This window comes from Cyanistes caeruleus, chromosome 1 (assembly GCF_971803275.1).
Source record: "Cyanistes caeruleus chromosome 1, bCyaCae1.hap1.1, whole genome shotgun sequence".
NCBI lineage: Eukaryota > Metazoa > Chordata > Aves > Passeriformes > Paridae > Cyanistes > Cyanistes caeruleus.
The window spans coordinates 90,046,534-90,066,717 of record NC_141701.1 but is presented as its reverse complement, the minus strand read 5'-3'; the positions used below and the strand labels follow the sequence as shown (position 1 = coordinate 90,066,717).

The following is a 20,184-nucleotide window of genomic DNA, read 5'->3' as shown; positions in this document are numbered from 1 at the left end:
GAGAGGGTGATTTTATTTAAGATGCCATATTGCATTTTGCTGTGGCGAACTGTGAAGTGATTTAGAGCAAGAGCCTGCATCCCACTCCCTTTTTCTGAATTAGTTTTATTTATCCGGATCCTTGGCATATGCTTGAGTTGCTTTGTAGAAAGTACCTTCCACTTCATTCAGACCAAAGAGACTCTGACTCATACCGTCACTGAACTACAAGACAGGCAGGGCTGAACCACGCATGTTTGGGTACTAACTCCCTCTGGATTCCTCAGCATTGGTTTCATCAAAGATCCTTTTGCATCTCTCCCAGTTGTCTGCAGACCACTGTGAGCCTTTCCTGAACTTCACCCCCAGGTCCCCACCAACTATGGCAACTTACACTCCCCTGGCACTCCAGTGTCAGTGTGTTACCCTCTTACTTCCCTCAACACAGGTGTCTGCAAGTGCCATAAACTTCAGTGATGGGCAAGTAACAAGCACAGATGCAAAACAGAGACCAGAGAAAGTATCTTCCTTTCTGGACTGTCTCAGTCTGATCTTCACATTAAAAAAATTTTTAAAACCAAACAAACAACCTCCCCCCACCCCCAAAAATCAACTTACCAAGCTAGGTATAACTTAAAGAAATAAAACTAATTATGAAAGCAATGACTAGGATGAATGCAGCCAAAGGATAGTGGGATGCTATGTTTGCATGCAACCCCACAGTGGTCCATAAGAAGCCATTCACTCTCTGCTTTGGCATCAGGAAGAGAAGTAGAACACAGAGGCCTCTCCCCACCCCAAGGACATTGCAAAAAAATGTTGCATAAATACCAAAGGCTGTTACACGCCAGCTCCAAGGAGCTGGACGCTGTGGGGTCCCAGGCCTCAGAAAGGCCTGAGATGTAATATGGCCATCCAGATCAAGCTCTTTATTGCAGCTTGTACCAATTTGCCATGACAATAAGCTCCAAGGTACCGGGTTTCTAGCAGGTTTACCTCCCATGTGTCCGTTTTATATTAGCATTAGGTTTTAGCTGCAAATTAAATCTAGCATTAGAGTCTAGATGCAAAATACCCTAGGACTCAGCCTGCCATTATGCAGATCAGCAAAGGAGTCCCTTCTATACAGGACTGTACTGGATTACTGTAATTGCTAAAGAACGTAGTAATAAGATTGTAAGCTGCAGCGTTCTGGATTTAAGAGTTGATACTGTAATACAGACTAGCTTTAGGAAACATAAGGATCCTTTACCACAGCACTTCCTGTATCTTTAGTTCGGGTTCGCTATGAAAATCAATGTGCTTTTCTGTTCTAGCAGTTATCTGGAGACAGAAGCTGCAACAGGCCAAGATATCTGGACAAACATGCCACTCAGTACTACAAGAGAGTGAATCTACAGCAGCAAAGCAGACAGCGAAATTGTATTCACCCAGCTAATGTAAGGTTCATTGATTTAATAAAAGGAACCAAGGGAAAGAGACAAAGACTGGAGATTACTGAAAATCAAGTGAAAGCCCTGGAGAAACTGAAAACCCATCATCAAGGTTCAATTCAGAGTACAAGGCATTCTGTCTGCCACCTTTTTTATTCCAGTAGTACAGAGTGTTACCTCAGGAGAAAGGAATCTTTCCTTCTCAAACATTCACCTTGCCAAGAGGTGTGGCACACGCAGAGAAAGAGAAGCCACATTCATGCTGAAGCAAGCTTTGGGCAACTTTCCCTTCTGCAGCAGGCTCATGTAAGAGGCTTGTGTGTTCCTCCACTCTGTGACTATAGTGTTTGCCTCAGGACCTTCATTTTTTGCCACTGTATACTCTACGGTTTTACATCTTTCTTTGTGTTTCTGCTTCAGCGTAGAAAAGAGACCCCCACAATATAAGTGCATTGTAAGTTAAAGCAATAGTGCTTTCCTGAGCCAGCAGGCACTTAACCCATGGCTCTGGGAAGTGCCACAACTGCCACCAGCCACATCAGGTTCATAAGCCACTCTCACCTCCATTCTGACTTGATACGTGTTGGTTGCATTTACAGACAAGGCATGAGGGGACTATGCCTCTACAAACATGGCCTAACACACAGGATATGCAACCATGTCACAAGACGTCCTTGTGCCTCAGTAGTTCCCCTGCCAAGGGCCTGTACTGGGCCTCAGTATATTCCCTGCACAAAGGATTCCACAAAACATCGAGGTGCTGATGAAGGCAAGTGAGTGGGACACAAGAACTCACATAGACCCAAGTGTTTTCATTTACTGCTGGTGATGTGCTGAAACTGATAGGACTCCCAGGAGAATATAGTTCTGACCAAAAGATGCTAAACAATTTGGCATGCAAGATGCACACTGTCTAGAAGAAACTGTTTTCCAATTCAGTAGTTGTAATGTGCCATCTATACAGCATGTTTTATACAATTAACAGTACTTATAAAAATAAGAGAATAGGAAGCATAATAAGTTGTATTTTTTTTTTCTTTTTTAACACTAGCATTCAGGGAAATGCAGTGATTGACAGTGTATTGAGTGTTAAAAGTAATCTCACAATTATTGATCGTTAGAGTTCACGTCTTCAATCTGTCATAAAATGACATTGTTGGTCTCATTACAGCCTCTAGTGGACAGTAGTAATCCACCTCACAGACCTGTCATACCATTTGCTCAAATGACAAGCGTTATCAAGGCAGAGGTTACTCCCAGAGAACATGAACATACAGGTCATTCTTACCCACCAGCAAAAAGGATTTTTGAATACAATCAAAGGCTTGCTGTCACTGCTCATGAGGTGCCTCGCTTTACTCTTCAGGTATAGCATTGGCTTGTAAATAAACAGAGAATTTCTGCTATTCATTTCAGCTTCTGACAGCTTTCATGAAACTAAATTAATCTCAAATATTTTTATAACAGAAAATATTGGTTGCCATGTTTTTGGCTTAAGTAAGATGTTTTTAATCCAACTCAGAATCCGTCGACTGTCCAATTCACCTCCTGTCTATTTATAGCTCTCTCACATTCAGATAATTTTTGCTAATGCACTTAATTTTTGTTATTATTTCAGACATATGCAGCTGATTTAAGGTATTTTTACAGCTTTAATAAATGAGAATAATATGATTTACAGCTAGCTAATGAAGGTATGCTTTCCTCAGGAAAGTTAAAAATGTAAATGATCTGAACAATAATGTGTTTGGACCATATTCTTTAGGTGCCACTTGCGTGAATGTAACAAAATATGACTAATGTCTTTAATTTTTGTGCATTCACTTAGAAATGAGTGTATCCCCTGTCAAAACAGAGCTGTTGATGATGTTCTCCAGAACTCTGTGATTGTCTTCAGATACAAGGAAATTAGATTGGTAGACACAGAGAGCCAATGCTGTCTCTTTAAAGCCACAAATATCTCATGCAAATTAACATTTAGTGAAAGGAGGGCAAAGCATTCATGAAAACTAAGCAAGTATGTAGTACTACACTGTGACTCAAAGAGAAAAATCTTATAGTCTAAAATGGTGGTCCATTGCAAGTGCATTCAAAGGAAAGGCTGTGGTTAAATTTTTTATTTTATTACACTGTGGCTAGGTAAGGGTTGTAGGGTGATGAAGAAATCATTATTTGTCATGCCTTACAGTTTAGTTAATAGGATAAGGATATTTGGGTTAAAAAATGTTTACCTTATCATCATCTTGATTTTTTAAAAGAAGCAATCAAGTTCATTTTAAGTAACAATAGGTCCTCAGATGGATATCTCAAATTAGATGAGTCTTTTTGTTGTTGCTTTTTTGAAACTGGGCAAAGCAATTCATTGGGGAATTAAGAAAAATGAGGACTCTTCTAAAATCTCAAAATCAAGTTCAATTTAGTCTTTTGAATAAGAGGTCAGTCAGTTACAGGTCACTGCTCTGAAGAAGGGAAGACCAGTTAACCTACCAGTGACCACATCATGGACCACAGCCACAGTTAGCCCCATAAGATATGGCACCCAGTGGAAAATAAAAGTGCTCTGCCCTTCTCTAAGGGCGCTTAACTGGTCTAGGCACCTATGAAGTAACAACTACTATGACCTGTTAGGTTCTTTATGGCCAGTGCTCCTCAGCCATCTGAGGTCTCCAATCTGTGTCCTTGCCTCCATGTATCTCCCCTGACGCTGCAGCTACCCATATGGCTGGTGTGAGCAGAAGGGCCAAGCACAAATGGAAACTAAACTCTGTCTTATTCCTGGAAGTGATGATCTCATCTTGGGGTTAAAGTACACCAGCAGGACGCAGAGGGGAAGCTCTGCTCTGCAGAAATGCTTTGCTTCCAGGGATGACAAGGCAGTGCTGTTAACAAGGATTAACATTCAACCAATATTGAAGAGAATTTGCTGGCCACTGTCTGGGAGAGAGTTCTCGGTGCTAGCAGGGAGCAGCCAGAGACTGAATGCCCTTGTAAGAGACACATGTTGTCCCATCCCTTTAAATCATACCTGGTACAGAGACTTATCTGGGAGTTCACTTACCAGGTTTTTTTCTGCCTCTTAAGGGAGTTATGGTCTAGACAGATTAGATTAGCATCTACTCTTTAAACACCTAGGGTTGGGAAATACCTCTTGACCTTTCTTAAAATGGCCTACCCACATATAAAGCACTGTGGTTTCCAAAACCTGTTAGTCTCTCTGATCAATGCTATACAAGTTTTGATAAGTGCCATGAGTTTTTATGAGAGGAGGGGAACGGGCTAGAATGGACTGGTTACCTGTTTAAACAGACATATAAATTGAAAACATGGATTTTTAACTCCTAAATCCTTTAATGGTCCCAACTGAGCTGTTCTGGTCTATTGAACAAATCCTTCCTACCTCATGGATAATCGACCTACCAGACCTCCAGAGCCACTGTGCTCAATCCTTCTGCCAAGTCTGTTTTTGTTCACATGCTAAAAATCTTTATGTTTTGTTGAGAAAATGCACAATTTATAATGACAGCTGTTTTCTACTCTCACTGTCTCTACCTCTTCACAAAATATGATACACACAGGCCTTGCCCCAAAGCTGTCATGCAAATTCAGAAATCTGGTTTACCAAATTAATTCCATATAGGTAAGTTTGGGCTCATGCCTTGGTTTCAAGACAGTGAGAAGTGCAAGCTGCTTAATGTTCAAGGCCAAAGTTATTTTGTATCTATATCTTCTTTAAAAAGAAAACTAGTAACTAACAGTATTAACCAGAAAGACAGTAACTGTTCTGAAATACAGGAAAGAGCTGTATTTCTTTCTTTTCAAAAGGTATCATATAGCAAAAAACTTGTAGTCACCTGATGCACAGGAATGAAGACTTTGAACAGTTACTAAACATCAAGCAAAAATTTAAATGGGATAGTTTCGGTATAAAATAATTGCTATATCCCCTTATATTTGACTCAGAATTGGAAAATCACCAGGCAGAGATGGACAACAGGCATGACAGTGTATTTGCCTGGGAGGGTAGGAATTCCTCAGCCTGCAAGGCTTTGATCAACAACCTAAGTGAGAATGATAAACATTTACCTTCAATTTATCCAGTTACAAGCTGAGAGGGTATTTTTCATGGTTCTTCTGCAAGGTGACAGGTACATGCCCACAGAACCCTAAAACTCCAGATTTTTTTTTTAAAAAAAAGTGTCCTGGGAAAAGTGACAGGAGGCCTGAGGTAGGATATTACATTAAATCAGTTATTTCAGCTTGTGCAGACCATTTTATAACTAGACTGGCATCACTTTCACTTCTTACTGCACAGAGGCAGCATCTTTCCCTCAGAGATCTGCCAGATCCTCATGTTCTCTCTTTACCCTTCAGCAAAGGCCTTTCTATAATGGCAAAAAAAGTTCTCGTGTTGACTGAGATGTCATATCATGTCTCTCTCTCTCACCCTACCCAGTTTTTTCCACAGAAGAGCTCCCATTTATGCCTGTCTTACTCAGCTTCATCTGTCCTCAGTCTGCTCTCATATCATCCTCACATGATGTTATCAATTTATTTATATTTAAGGTAATGAAAGATGCCCATTCAAAGCTCTAGAAGCCCTGAGACATAGCCATTACAAGAAAAACACAACAGTGTGAAAGAAGTTTTATCAACAGGAACTTACCTGGGCAACCAGGCAAACCAGAAACACCTGCCTGCTGAAAGTCCATCTCTAGGCTTCTGCTAAAGTGGGTGGGGTTCTGCCTCAGGGCGTCTTCAAGGATCATAAAATTCAGACTCTTGTGAAGTGTAGGTTCTACCTCATATCCATGTGGTAGAATCTATCCAGATTTGCTCATGCATGGACTCTTTTGTCATAGCCAAGACAGTGGAGTGGACACCTTGGGGGCAGGACCATCTCATGACCAGCTTTCCTACTCAAAAGACCCTAGATCTGGAACATTTCTCATTATAGAGTTTTCGCAGTTTATACTCTCAGAGAATCATAGAATCATTAAGGTTGAAAAATGCTTTTAAGACCACCAAGTCCAAGTTGTCAGCCCAGCCAGCACCACCACCATGTTCACCATTAGACCATGTCCTCAGTGCCACAGCCATACATTTTTTTAACACTTTCCAGGAACAGTGACTGCACCACTTCCCTTGGCCATCTGTTCCAATTCTTTTCAATCCTTTCTATAAAAGAATCTTTCTAATATTCAATTCTAACCTCCCCTGCTGAAACTTGAGGCCATTTCCTCTTGTCTTGGGAGTCTTATCACCTTCTTTGTGCAAGAGGATATAAAAATGACCACAGTAGCCATAGGAAAACAGTGGTCATAAGCAGATGCTTAGGGAGACATGGGCATTATAACTACTTTATCCACGTACTTTCCAGCCTCCCACTACTTTCATCTTAAGGAACTCCCTGAGAAGAATGTGATTTCTGCCCATTTAGAGACCCTCAATGGATTTATATCTCCCAAGATTTGTACAGTCTTCTCCATCGGCATCTGTAAATTTTAGGTATGTCACATTGCACAGGCCAAGTCCCTGATGCAAGAAGAATCCCCTCATCCTGCCTGCTTCATTCAGTGTTCCTAGCTCTTGCACTGAGACAGGGAATGGCCAGTCCCTACCCATACCCTCAATGCTACACAGATCATTGCAGCCCTCTATCATATTCCCCCTTCTTCCAAGCTGGAAGGCTTGTTACCAAACCCAAAGTCTTCACTGCTTCTGCTGCAACTCTTACCTGGTTTTGAGTCTCTCTGTCTTGGTCTTAGTCCTGAGATGTCTGTACTCCCTCTGTTCTTCTGCCTATAGAAAAGTAATAGTAAAAATAGTCCTTTTATTCCATGCAACAGTGGTGACACAGTAAAGTACAAGTATTATTACTATAAAAGCAATACAGTATGCTCTCCTTTCCCAAGGCTTAGCCAAGGACTCAGAAAAGCAACAATTCTACATATCAAGGACAAGAGAAAACAGCAGTAATGTAAATAAAAATAAACACATGGTTCTGTCTACATTTTTGTCATACTTGTTTAGCAACACAGACTGACTAAAACCCTTCCCATTTCATAAACTACCTCTGTCAACCAGTCCATTGCTGTGTAAAAATCAGAACTGATGAGACATCTCCCACCAATCTCAGACTATTTCACACACTTATATGCATATAGGTCTGAAGAATATGACATGCTACAAAAGTGGGACTGCCAGATGGTTTCCCTGCCATTTAATCTGTCTCTCCCCTTTCCATGATATATCTCATTTCTTAGGACATAGGTATTAAGTCATTTCTCTCCCTTATTTGGCCCATCTTCAGCTAGGTGTGTAAACTTTGTGTCTAATTTAAGGTGTACAAGTTGTCCCGTTGTCTTAATGGTTCTGAATCATACATTCAAAGTGAGCTTTGTGCTTGAGGGTATGGCCTCATGAACATGTTTTAGTAAGGCATTCAAGGGTGTGGATTTACAGGACACCAGCTATCCTGCAATAATTGCACAGATGAACACCCTTTGCCTGCTGGTAAATGCAAAGTTAGCCCAGAGAAAGTCTCAGCCAAGATCACCTCTGTCCTCTACATTTGCTCTTCCTGCTATTCCCTGAATGCTGCTCCTTTTGCAGTAAACATGACAGTTCATATAGAGGCACCACCACCTCCCTCATCTCCAAAGTGATCCATCTCCAGACACAGCTCAAAGCATACTTTTTCTTAATACAACCCCAAATCTGGCAAACTGAAGTCATATTTAAGAGACCTTGCCCCCATATATATAAGTCCTCTAATTCTTGAGCCCTTCCTGTTTCCCCCTGCTGGTTAAAAATGCATAGCAGGGGGGGAGCAGGGGACGGCAGGAAAGGGCAAGCAATTCCTCATACAGCTCTGAGTCAAACAGGTACTCATTCACTTTGGGAGGAGGGAGCAGGGAGGACAGACCTTGTTACTACTGAATACCAGTGGCTGCTGCCCCCAAGGGTATTTCTGAGAGCCTACACAGGTCTTGTTACACAATGTATATGTTTCACAGGGTCCTGAGCAGAGTTTATCAGCTGTATAGAAATTCCTGCATAGTTTATCATCTGGGAAAGCATCCTAGCACCACTGTTGTCTCTTGTTAGCTTCTTCAGAGTATCAGAGGTTCCCAGGAACATTCCCAGAAGCTTTTAGATCAGTGTGAGTCACTGCCAAGTTGAAGAATTTCTTTGAGTCCCTTGTAGCAATCATCCTGAAAATTGCAGAAGAGGAGCTTGCAGGCTCTACAACTGTCCCTAAAAGGCTCAACTTGTACAGGAGTCATTGTCTGGCCTCCAAAAGCATTTATCTGAACCAAGACACATTTATCTTAACCTTGCACACATTTAAGGTCTCACCAATGAGATCACAAAAATCTCCTTGTAGCTGGAAATAAACATTTTTCCTTGGGTGGTTTTCTAAAATCTTTTGTATTCTATATTCTAATAATCCCTCAGATCCCTAAATGTGGATCAGCACCCCCTTCCAGTTCAAACTAGATGCTCTAGTCAGTTATATAAGGCCAAGTTTCCTCCCCAGGCAGTTTACAGCATAGGCACACAGGTTATGCTGTCCGCAGTAAATGGTGCAGTGAAATACTCCATTATGTGGCATATCTCTCAGAACAGTTACCTCCTAAGAAAAGACTGCAGTTTTGAGGCCAGCTGACTTTTAAGAAATGGCAAACAAATGGTGGGGCAAAAAGGTAGTTTTCTCCAAAGATGAAGTAACAGTGTTTTCTTATTTCAACCTACAAAAATTATAATTTCCTGAAAACAAAACAAAAGAAAAAATTCCATCAACCACCAAGCCCCTTTTACTCTTGAAGAACCTGCTACTCCTTATGTATTTTGCTTTCTGAGGATTTGCCTTTGACACATGTTCACATTTTTAATGCTTCTTACTAGCCAAAATGTTAAATGGATTAGTTAAGTTCGAGTATATTGCTTCCTTTGAATCTCTTGTAGTGGCACTTTCCCTTAGTAGCACATTGAATTAGTGTAGTTTATGGTCACCAGTTCTTAGATTCCCTCTAGTGCTCAAATCTTCAGTGAACAGTAATTTGCCACCTTGAAATCCCTACTATCTGCACAACAGACCAAAACTTAGTTTTTAGTTATTCCAAGACATCAAACTCTGCATGTTTGGCTATATAATTAAAACCTGGATGATTAAAATATACTGAGAATACATTTACCCTTCAATTGTTTCACCTTTTAATTATTCTACTTCAAACTCTTCAACTCTGCACTGTTACTATTTTGTTTCCTTTGATGTTTGTTCCTTTCAAGCTAACCCCAAAGAATTTCATCTCACCCACCCTGGTTATCAAGCTGTGGTTTTTAGCACTGTAAGCATTTATGATATACAACTCTGTTCTGTCCTTCCCAATCTTTAGGAATTAATACATTTTATGCATTGATTAATAGCCCATCTTTCTTGATATTCCTTTTAGGAGAGTTAGGAATGACCACCAGATAATCATCTCCATCACTTGGTAACACTTCTCATGGTTTGGTGTATCTCTTGTGTAAGGGTGGTAGGTATGTAAATATCCTCCTTAATTGTCATCATTTGTTTCAAGGATAAAACAAACAAAACAATAGCAAAACCTCCTTTCTTTTGCATGCTGGAAGCGCATGCCATTAATATTAATTAATTTATTTATTTAAACTTGGTTAAAGCATTTGCTCTTAGGCTGGGAATGTGACTGCCAAGTTTCCTGCCTGCAATTTGTTACGGCTCAGTAGTAAACTCCTGAAAATAGGAATTTGAAATGGAAATAGTGACAGGCCTTTTAACTACACTATAATAAGCAGGGTGTTTTATCCTGCATACTGTATGTCGTTACACAATGGCAGCCTATCATAATGTGCACGGAAAACAAACAGGGTCTCTTTAGATCACTCTTCTGGCTAAAACTGGGCAGACAGAGGAAGCAAAACAGGCTGGAAAGACAAAAGACTAGAAGGTCAAGAACACCACACCCAGACCTAAGCCCTTCTGTTACACAGTGGAGCATAGGGATCTTAGAGAACTTACACTTGAATAAATTGACTTTGATCAGCTTGCCATAAAAAAAAAGAGGTGTAGCCTGCTATATTGCTAAAGGAGGTAAAGAAGAAAACTAGCCCATAGTCTTAAGCTGCAAATTAACGTCCCAGACCCACCCTGTTATGCAGAGCAAAGCTCCAAAAAGTATGTTACTTGCTAATGTTTCTTATCTGCTTGTAATCGTATGTTTCATGTAACTCTGCACATACAAAACACAAGAACATGAAACAAAACACAAGAACATTAAAGCTGGTTTGCACAGCAGCTTTCCAGTGACAGTTGTAAAGTGTAATTTTTCAGAGCTGCTGAGTGTCCAGAGCCCTAAAAGATCGCCTGAGTTTCTGCAGATCTACACCTGTGTAAGTGACAGCAGTACTGCATCTTTGGGAAAACAAAACACTGCTATTGCTTTTTACGAGGTATTTGGCAACCAGGAAAATAACTGAATCATATGTGCAGAACAGAACAGCAGAGTATCTGGGACTTGAACCGAGCACTTCTGCTCTGTAGAACACACGCTTAAATGCCGTATATTGAAGTGCCACATCACGTCTATTTTTACTAATTGAGTTTACTTGTGTTTGGGCACTGCACCAACTACTCAGCAAGTCCGGGAGATTAATGTAAAAGCCTCTCTGCATTTAGAAAGTATAGTCACTCTAGATTTACAGTTGCTTACTTTGAGGGTGGCTGACTGCTGATCCTGATGTCTTTGAGCAACAGATGGTTTTCTGACCTGCATTGATAATGAAAATGATATAATTTACCTCCTAACATTAAAATAAAGAGGCAGAATAAAAGAAAAAGCAGCATATTCACCTTCTACAAATAGCATACCTTAATACACAGCGGGATAAGAGGAGGGGGAGGCCCAGTGAAAACTCAAGGAATAGTATTAGAAATTCACGAGGACAAACTTACATGAAATAACCCATCCTGATCTGGACTGTGAAAGTATTGGCCCTTGTAATGTTAGAATTTATGGCTTTAATCTTCTTAAGAGCTGCATGGCTCTTCTCACATGCAGGGAAAACAGATTTGATGTTTGTGAGATTAAAACTACTGAGCTGAACTTTGCTTGTTATTGGCCAGAAGCACTTGGAAACCTAATAAAGCATTCCATTAAAATCTTGGCATTTTAGTAACACAAAAGAAGTAGGCTTCTCAAAATATGAGTCCAAGGCAAAAGGACACTTTGGGGGGTGGGGGGAAAGATTGTGGAATTTGGATTTTAACAAAGTTTGCAATGACTTTAAAATAGATCAAAGGAAACACGAGGTAGAGTGGAACAATAAGTGCTTGATGTAACTAGCAATGTCCAATTCTTTGTTGTTTAAACTTTATTACACTGGAAGACACTTTTTCATGTTCTTTTAAACCTCATATTTTTTTGAGTCTATGAGTAGCTGGAGAAAGTACAACACATGTCACTGGCTGGCTGTGTGGTCTCTAACAGGTAATGTGAGGCCTGATTTCATAAAATTGTGAGGATCCACAACCACTGCTGAGATCAAGTTGGGCTACTGATATTCTGGGCTTTAGATGATCAGCCTTATTTCAGCTTTATTCTGAAATAAAGAGCTCCACTAAAGCTGGCTAGACTACAATTTTAGGTGCACTGGAAGCCCATAATGAACACAGTTATGCACTTGCAATCAGTATATAGTTTGATTTGATCTATGAAGTCACAACTAATATTTCTGTAGAGAGAGGGATAATACTTGTGGTGATGGTATGAACTATGAGTTCAAAGCATGACTGAACAAGGGTTAGGGTCTTATCAGCAGTGGTAAAACCTTGTATAGTATCATTTGGGCAAATGAGAGCTGCCTAGTGCCAGCTGCACTGTTGAGAACCCTTGCTTGCCTTCGCCAAGGTACAGTGAAGAGAAGCCTCATAAACTACGGCTTTCACTGTTCTCTGCAGGCAAACAAACAGCCAGAAAAAAGCACATATAATCAAGTTTAAAAGAAGTAAAGCTACATAAACAGCCCTAAATACAACAAGCCTCTTGCTAGGGTTCATTGACAAAGTTTGGGGTTTTGTCACAAAGCAGACAGCATTAATTCCAATGTGCTATAAAATTACTTCATCCCGTCTGTACTGACAAAGCCAACCATGAAAACTATGCTAGAATTTGCCTGTGTATGGTTACAGCTAAATCAGATCTCCTAAATTCATTCTACTTACAGAATCAGGAAGTACAAAGGCTATCTTCTGGAAAACTTGTGGTTAGTTAAACTTCCTACTGGGAAGCCTGTAGGGATGATCAGGTGACAAAGAAATGCTTACAAGCAAATTTTAGCTCAGATTTTAACCATTTCAACACAGAGAACCAGTGTTGAACCTGGATTACACAGCTGGTGTGAATGAGTCCTACACAAACTCATCCCACTGTAGATGACTGCGCAGAATTCACTTATGCAATTCTATTTTTTGCCCTTTCAAAAGAAATTCCCCTTTACACAGCTGAACATTACTGGGTGCTCATAAACTGGCTGCTAACATGGCTGGTATGCTTTATTTTTTGTGGCACTAACATATGAAGAGCTATCTACTGTAACAGATGCTCTTTGACAGTGCAAAATAACAGCACTCAGACTTAAACTGTAAATTATAAACAATCCCTCTCTAACTACAAAATGAATACACAGAATGGGGAGCCTTGTCAACTAAGATATTAGCAAATCAGGTTTAGGAAGACAAATTATTCACTAAAGCTAAAGTAACTAAAGTTTTATTCAGTTACCATAACTGTCATTAGAGTTCTCCTGTTCTTTGCCATAATTGGTAGATACAAAAAAGAGTAATTATAAGCAACACATAGTAAAATCAGTTACATGTTTTCTTGCTATGGAAAAGCTACATAAAATTTTTCTGTTCTTCCTTTTTATTAATTTCTATCAGTAGAAAAGATGCTATATAAATGCTTAATAGTTGTATGTTCCTGGCCCCATCAAGACAGCCCTTTCCCAAGGGATTTCATAATTATTTTTTTTCTCCACCAAACCATAGACAGGACTGTGAATTAAAAGTGACCTGGATGGCCTGGTGGCACAGCTGCCATGTATTTGATTATAAACTTACTGGTACTAATGCCGAGGAGTGGTATTACAATATAAGCTGAAAAGAAGTTCAAGCACAGATTTCTTCACAGAATGTCCCTGGTAACCTGGCTGCAAAAAGCATTCAATGCACAAAGGTAGGTTTTTTTTTTTAAAAAAAGCTTTAAAAAATAAAGCATTCCTTTTTTCCTCCCCATCTCTCCATGACATCCCAGTACCAAGTTCTCCAGAAGGATGTGCTCACAGATAATACCCTATGTTACGCGGACTGTAGCTACTACATCTGGAGTACTTGTGATATCTCAGATATAAAACTTCTACATGGGGAGCTTGGAGGAAGCATGGGTAAAGGAATGGGAACCCTGTTACATAGCACAGTGGTTCCTGCCCTGTTGTGGGAGTCTCTCAGGAATTCCTGAACACCATGGCAGGGATGGTGAGCACAAAGCTGGCCTTCCCAAATCCATGCAACTTCCCATGACCTAATGAGGGGTAAAATGAGCTGGCAGTTCATTGTTTCCTTCAGCATATACCAGGAGAGATTTTTGTGTCATCCAGTTCAGGATTAGGCATGCAAGGCCCAATTCTTACAGCTTTAGAAAAAACAGGTATGGTCAAAAAAGATCCTGGCAGCTATCTGTAGGCAGAATTTAATACCCTTGCATTTCGTGGGATTCTTGGATGGTACTCTCAAACTCTGCAGAATGACAAATGAAGCCTGTTTTCATCTCATGTACTTGCACTGCCTGCATCTCCAATGGTATCTGGAGCTAGGTACACGTGGGTACCTTATCTACGTCTCAACAGCATATGTTAAAGAAACAGGACTAGCTGAATGTCTCCCTCTCCTCTGAGAGCCAAATTTGCCTTCTTTCTCCTTCACAGATTAAGTAGGGAAGCAGACGCCAACCCCACCAGTTTTGCAGATGCTGGCTCATAGTACACACAGAGGCATATTTTGGGTGCATGAAGAGCTTCACAGTATTGAAAGATTTAGCTCAGAAAATGCAAAAGATTGTGGCCTGCCTTCCAGAGCCTGACAAAAGGGTGTATGCACACTCTGAGGAAGGACAGAACACTACAGAGCTGGCTCCATGGCTCTTTCCCATCTCCCTAGAGATCCAGGGTATTTGTATGCAAGTTAGGAGGGAAGCAGCAGTCTAGTCAGCATGCAGGGGGGCTTGGTGGTCTCTGTGAAGATTCCTTTAGGTAACATAGCAAAAGGACCTCCTGATGTGGGCTCTGATTCAGCCACAGTTTGGATGGTGGGAAAGCCTTTCAGTCCCCACTTGTTATAGGTGACCAGTCTCATTTTAATGCACAAAACAAACTCACTGTGCAAATATGCCATGATGGGCAGTTTGTGCCCGTGATGCAAGCTATACCCAAACAAGCAGAAGGGTCATAAAATAAGGATTAAAGTTCAACAAGGAAGCTGATAATGAAGAAGCCTACCCAGACTATGCCCTATTCTAGCCAATGTTGCGTTATCTTCTAATTTTAGAACAGCTGACAGTTTTTCCCAGACCAGAAGTTGACAAGAGGCTGAGCAACGCCAATGTCATTAAATCTTTGTTTTCAGGCGCAGTGTTGTCTCCACACTGCAAGAAGTTGTTTCAGCATGTGAAATTTTGCAGGAAGGCACACACTGACGCTGGATGCCCATACAGGGAGCTGTGTAATATGTTGAAACCATCTGGCATTTTGTGGTTTTGCAGTATCAGTCAGACACACTGTCTGGAAACACAGGGCTCAAGCCCAGAGTCCTTGATTCAGGTCAGATACCTACAGATGCCTGTGGTCATTTGGCCAGACTGGAAGCTGCAGAATAAAGCACTTAATTAGGCGGCTGAAGTTTATGACGGATTCTAAGGGCAGCCGAGCTAGAAGCCTATTATCGCTTGGGAAGTTTTAGTAAATGTAATTACTATGGCATGTTTGATATAATACACGGTCTTCACAAAATGCTCTGAAATAGCATCTTAAAGACACGTCTTGTTGCTGTTATGCTTTGTACCTTCTGACTGAGGAACAGGCCTGATGATGTGGATCCCAATGTGAAGCTTACTGAAAACTACCACTAAAATTAATAGAGCATAGTTATGGAAGAGTATTTTGTAAAGAATTGCCTTCTCTGGAGTGTGAACAACGCTGCTGAAACCAGGCTCTGGGTTACATTATTCCTGTGATCCAAATTTTTTTAACCAGCTGATGTCACTAGGGAGATTTAAAGTCTTCATAATTACTGCTCAAGGCCTAGAGGAAAGGGGGAGGAAAGACAATGAAATTATGTTTAATATGTTGATTTAGAGAGTAACCTGTAGTGGTCTGTTAACTTGTTTCATCTATCAGGAAAAGCAAATTAATTCTGTATCCAGTCGGTTTTATGAGTGGCAGCTCAATTTGCTTTCCCAGTTAAGCAGGGAAGAAAGTGGCCTTTTGTCACAAACAATTGCTTCCTGCAATGCTGCAGAATAAGATGTAAAATAGGCAAAGAGCTTCGGATACAGCTTCCAACGTCCTACTAAGAAGTAAAATTTCTTTCTTTCATCTTCCCTCAGAGAAGGAATTCAGGTTATGCTCTGCACTAAATTAAAGTGTTCTGCTCAGTTATGTACATGTACAGCTTTGAAAACTGTTCCTGCTTCTAGGTCAAGGGCTCTCCCTGTGGCTGGGTGCCAGCTTTATCCCTGGACTCCCATAATCCCTTGAAATAAATCAACTTTCCATTGAAATCCTCTGCCAGTTCCACTTCAGACTAAAATGTGCTGTCTGTAGCATGATGCTCTTTTATACTTTTGTGGAAACAAAAAAAAAGAAGAGAAACAATGTGGCCATTGTGTACTGGAAACAGTTCCACGTAGCCCGCATTGTGTATATTAAAGTCTATCTTTGTATGTTGCACTAACCCAAGATTTCAGTGTTTATTATTAGAACTAAGAAAAATATCTTTGACCAAAAGAATAATTTGACTGACTGAAAAGGATCCCAGCTTGTGTGCGTGTGTGCGTGTGTATCCCATTACTACTCTGCTCACGTGGACTGAAGTATGTGGATGCATTATACTACCTCCCTGGGCAGATGAAGCTGCCCTCAAAGATTTTTTTCTCTTTCCTCTCTCTATTTTTTATTTTTTTTTCTTTTCCCCCCTAATATCAATTTTCTTCTCTGTGTGTTATAAATCAACCCGAATACATTCACACATTCCTGTCGAAGACTAAAAGCTGTCACTTCATTTCAGGGAACCAGGCAGCTTTAAACTCAGCTGCAAGAAAGCCCAGATGCTACTACATCTCCAGGGGAAACTTATCTACTCAGAAATGGCAAAACTTCTGAACAATAATAACAAAATACAGCTTAAAGATGCTGATGCCATTCTCCTGTCGGTGCTGAGGTCAGTACTTTGGAGAGTGGGTGCCAGTCAGATATTGCAGCACTCAGAAGACTGACATTTCTGAAAAGCTCTGCTTCTCCCCAGATCTCAGGAACTTTAAATGGTCTGCCAGTTAAATCAGAACAGCCTGGTATAAAGCCTCCAATTTTCTGACAACCTTTATATTCTCTTGGCTCCTACAAGGCCCTAAAGCTGATCGTGTATAATCCTGAACTGAATGTAAAATAAATACGAAAACCTGTCATGATTTTACAGTTTTCCAAAGGATATTTCACTAAATAAAAAGAGCTGCATTTTTGGCACACAAATGCTCCATATAAAAATCACAGTTAGTTCTTTAAAATAAAGTTACACAATGCAGTGCCAGACTCTGCCCTCTGAAGTTCCCCCTGAGTGCTGGGGAGCAGCTACAGCCCCATGAGCTGGCTGGCCCTGAAGGTCATGTGCTCCTTCCCCCTGCACAGTGGCTGTGTGGATCAGGGCTGTGACACCAGCCCGAGCCAGCCCAGCCCCTGAGGGTCCCTCCAGAACAGAAGCCTAACGGGAAGTACCCAGGTTTCCTCTAAGCTGGGACACAGCCCATGGTGTGGCCAGCTAAATCTAGCACTGGCAATTGCTTCCATGCTTGTGGTGCAAATACAGCCTGAAAAAATTGTGACCCAGAGCTCACCCAGCCTTCATGTCCTTGAAATACGTTGCCTAAGAAAATAACAATTGTTTGCGGAAAGCTCTTCCGCTAAGCCTGCGTTATTTAGCTATCTACATTAACTGTGTGCCAAGGCGTGGGATATAAGCTGGAGTGTCCACAGCACTACAGCACGGAAATGAGTTTAAATCACTGACAAACTAGAGCTGATGTCAGGCTCCACTGGCTTCACAGACCTCAAAAACATCTGCAGGTCCAGGACAGAAACGCAAAGTAAGGCCCAAACACAGCAACCTTGACAATGGACACGAGGTGCATTTTGAGTGAAGCTGTGACCAGACTAGCAAAGGATCTATACCACCTTGCAGGAAATTTGGAAGACACATCCTGCAAGTCCTGGGGTGGTAGCTCACTGTTAAAATCACAAGTTACGTTTGCATAGTACTGTTCGGAGGGTTGGGAGGGAAGAAATGGAGGCAAGACGAGGCATCTCAAAAAGGGACAATCTGTGTTGTCGCTCACAAGGTTTCCAGGTTTGTCTGCAGAGTTCTTTCAATGTGCAGGTTTTAAGTGTTAGGCACCTGTGTCTCATAATCTCCTCCTGGGACAGGGTACGGGCAATTGCACTGGTTATAAAACCACAGTTAACTATAAAAATAGAGCTTTAATTTTAGATCAGACTTGGTGAAACTATCTGGTTTTCTCCTAGAAGCCCTCAGTGGACAGTTTCTTCACGTAGTTCCACCACCTTCGGGCCTTCTTTTTAAGTAAGGAGTGCAGCTGAATCCAAGAATTCAAAGCAAAACTCAGCTGAAACCATCATGTTTCATCTGGTTACATGTCAAAACCTCAAACCTTGTGTACACAGGGTTCAAATTATAAACCCATCAGGCCCAACCCCAGAGCTGGACCCAGGTTTGCCTGGAGAGTCTGCAAATCTTTTAGAGAAGATGATACAAGTTTTGAGGCCATAATGACTTGTAAACACAAAGTGGCCAGGAGACTTTTCCAAGGTCAAACAGTGAGCTAGAGGGGGAGCTAAGAAGAGAACCACAGCCCTGGCCACTTCACACACTGCTACCAACAGAGGTAGAAACTCACTCTGCTTGAACTTCATGCTGCATAGCCTTTGCCAAGCCACTCAAAAGAACCACTTTTTTTGCCTGTTAATTGTTTTAATAAGTCACATGGCAATGAATGACTAAAAACTACATCATCCCTCTAAGGATTCAGCTGTGGAAAAAGCATCCATTTAGCTGCAGGGTAGTTATTACTGCATAGCTTTGATTTTGCTACACAATGCACACCCTGTTTATGGAAATGCTTACACACTGCTCTGGGTGAAATCATCATCACTTACAGGTATACTCTGAAGCTAAAGGAATGACCTCAGATCCACTCATCTAGACCCCAAATGAGCCCTGTCCACTTATCTGAGTCTCCACAATGCTCTCAGACATTGGTTAATGTCCCTTTGGACATTTTTGAATGCCACCCAAATCTCTGCATCTGTAACATGAAAATAGAACTTCAAGGTGAGAAAAAACAATTGCAGTTAGAAACCTGTCCCTTCTGCTGGCTCCACCATGGCACACATCTCACTGGGGAGCACTGGGATAATTTCAAGTTCACAGCACAGCATAATTCCCTTTCGAATCTACACCATTATGCCGTGGTCACTTATTTGCTGCTCCACATGCATTCTACCAAAACTTTAAGACTCCTGACAATACAGCAAGTAACTACCTCAGGAACTAGGCTTAATGTTGAAATACTATCAGGGCTGAGGACTGCTACATATTGCTTTCTAATAGTCCCTGCTGTTTGACACCTGGAGTGGCATTAAGGAGCTCTGGCACTGAATCCAGAGTTCTCTACCAATAATTGAAAGTGCTTCTACAATATGGGAAAAAGAGAAGGGGGATCAGGGTTCAAGACTGAGGTCTGTTTAAGGTCATGGAAACATTTTTCTGGGGTCAGGGGGCAGCATTTGTAAAGTGAGGTATGACTTGTATACATGAGTGAAAACACGAGATTGCAATACATACCTTTTTCAATTCAGGTTAATTAGGAGTTTACTGTACTCCCAGCTAGTTTTGCTTGCAGGCAAATTTTTTTTGAGCTCAGCAGCCAGGACTGTATCTAGGGCTAAGCTTTCCCACCATATCATTCCAATAATAAAAGAATTTTTCTGGCTTCCTGTTAAACCATGCACTGATTACAAAATTCTTTTGCTTATTTAAGGCCAGATTCAATAAAAATCCTGTCCAGCTTCTGCATCATGGAAGGCCACAAAAGCCCTGAAATATTTTGGTTTTGAAGCCTGTGTGGGCTTCCATTGGTTTGGATGCTGGGTAACTGTTCCAGTGAATGTGGTCTTCATAAAGCTTTTCAAGGTCCTGCTCCATATGGACCTAGTGATTTCTCTTTATTCTCTCCAGTGTGGATTACAATCTACTTCAGAGAATCTCTGATTTATGCCTCTAGCTACAAGCTAAATCCTAGAGGAATAGGTCCTTTTCATATCAGGTCACATCCTCTGCAGAACACTGACAGAGAAATTTGAGTTTTTGAAAAGCAAGTACCACTTACAAAAATCTGGTATGTTTTGC

At 41.0% G+C, this 20,184-nt stretch overlaps 1 protein-coding gene across 10 annotated transcripts in view; it reads right to left on the bottom strand.

Moving 5' to 3' along the window:
* The window catches only part of ATXN1 (ataxin 1), a 474,819-nt gene that overhangs the window by 214,321 nt on the left and 240,314 nt on the right, over positions 1-20,184 (bottom strand). For 5 of the 10 annotated variants that reach the window (XR_015273755.1, XM_086841778.1, XM_086841808.1 and 2 more), the window contains one exon: positions 7,147-7,211. The gene's annotated coding sequence lies outside the window, so the exon portion shown is untranslated. Of the gene's footprint in view, positions 1-7,146; positions 7,212-7,303; positions 7,341-9,045; positions 9,183-11,146; positions 11,204-12,657; positions 12,725-20,184 lie in introns of those variants that run through there. The other 5 variants (XM_086841849.1, XM_086841784.1, XM_086841847.1 and 2 more) reach the window with 4 other exon arrangements.